A 1,966-nucleotide genomic window follows, 5' to 3' on the forward strand; every position below is an offset into this window, starting at 1 on the left:
GGTTGGTATGAGATAGATAGATAGATAGATAGGAAGTTGGTTTGGTAAGAAGGAAGGAAGGAAGGAAGAAAGAAAGGAAGGAATGAAAAACAGAGAGGAGGTAGGTTGGTATGAGATAGATAGATAGATAGATGGATAGATAGATAGGAAGTTAGTTTGATAAGGAAGGAAAGAAGAAAGAAAATATAAAAGAAGAAGAAAGAAAAAAAAGGAAAGGAATATACGTATAAATGAATGTAGATAGAAAGTTAAATAAAAAGGAATTAGAGGAAGGAAGGAAGGAAGGAAGGAGAGGGAGGATGAATAGAAGGAAGGGGGCAGTTGGAAATACCTGACGGGGCTTTTGGGAGACGAAGAAAAAGAAAGGGAAAAGGGAGTGGGGGTACTAAGGTAAATGATAGGGCCTTAGGGAGGGGGGGAGAGAAGGGAAGAGATGGGAGGAGGCCTGAATTGGGACGTAGAAGGGAGGGAGAGGGAGAGAGGAGGAAGAGGAGGAGGAGAAGAGAAGGGGAGAATGGAAAAATATAGGTGATGGATGGAGGGAAGGAAGGAAGGGGTGAAGAGATGAATCAGAGAAGGAAGGAAGGAAGGAAGGAAGGACAGAATAAGTGAAGAAAAGGAGGGAGAGAGAAAAAGAAAGAAAAAGAAGTATGGAATAAAGGCGAGAAAGAAAGAAAGAAAGAAAGGAAGGAAGGAAGGAAGGAAGGAGTGCCTGAACAGAAGAATTACTAAAGGAAATGAAGGAAACGGAGGAACGAGGAAAAAGAAAAAATACCAGTTGGAAGGAGTTATCAGGAGGAGAAAAAAGAGGAAGAGGAAGAAGAAGAGGAGGAGGAGGAAGAGGAGGAGTGGCAGGCTAAGAGAATTGGAAGTGAGTGGAAAGGAAGGAAGGAGGAAGGAGGGAGGAGGAGGAAATATCAAGAGAAATTCGTGGGGTAGCGAATTTCTGGACGGACTCGCTTCGAAATGTCTGGGCACCGTCATCGATTAGGTTAGGAATGACTTCGAATCTCTGCACCTTCGTTAGTTTCGCTACCTGTGCCGCCAGAGGGAGTTCACAGTTATTCGTTGCTTGTTATATGTTTTGTGCAATGTTTAGTCACGTCACAAGATTTAACCCGGTAGCAGCGGGGATCCTGTTTCTTAATGGTCCCTCCAAGCGAGAAAAATGAGAAAAATTCATCCCTCACACAAACCATTTCATAATATATTATATCAAAGCATTTGTGATCAGATTATGTATCATCTATTTTGGGGAGTGAAGGGCGGGAAGCAAGGAGAAGGGCTAGAAAGGGCAGGAACGAAGGGCGGGAAGGGAGGGAAGGGGAAAGAGAAGGGCTGGAAGGAAGGATTTGAAGGGACGAAGAACATAAGAAAGGGCTGGAAGGAAGGGGCTTAAAAGGACGAAGAGCAGAAGAGAGAGAAGGAAGGGCAGTAACGAAGGGAAGGGTTGGGAAGGGTCGGGAAAGGCAGGAAGGAAGGGCTTGAAGGGACGAAGAACATAAGAAAGGGCTGGAAGGAAGGGGCTTAAAAGGACGAAGAGCAGAAGAAGAGAGAGAAGGAAGGGCAGTAACGAAGGGAAGGGGCGGGAAGGGGCGGGAAGGGGCGGGAAGGGTCGGGAAGGGGCGGGAAGAGGCAGGCAGGAGCGAGGGAGGAGCGGCAGAGAGCTATCCCCTTTCCATTCCCGTCTCTCCCGACTCCGATATTTAATCTGGAAATCTGTCTCGTCACTGCCAACTCTCCCAGCGCCCCTCGAGACCCGGAGTGTTTGATTCTCTGCGAGGCCGTGACTGAAGGAGGAGCGGGTGCAGGAGGAGGAGGAGGAGGAAGAGGTGTGGTATGAAAGGCTTGATGATTGGACTGATGAAGGATGATAGCGATGAAGAAGGAAGAGGAGGAGGAAGAAGAGAAAGAAGAAGGAGAAGAAGAAAAAGAAGAAGGGGATATAGATGAGGATGTGAAAGAA

The sequence above is a fragment of the Eriocheir sinensis genome, chromosome 24 (genome assembly GCF_024679095.1).
Source record: "Eriocheir sinensis breed Jianghai 21 chromosome 24, ASM2467909v1, whole genome shotgun sequence".
Classification (NCBI taxonomy): domain Eukaryota; kingdom Metazoa; phylum Arthropoda; class Malacostraca; order Decapoda; family Varunidae; genus Eriocheir; species Eriocheir sinensis.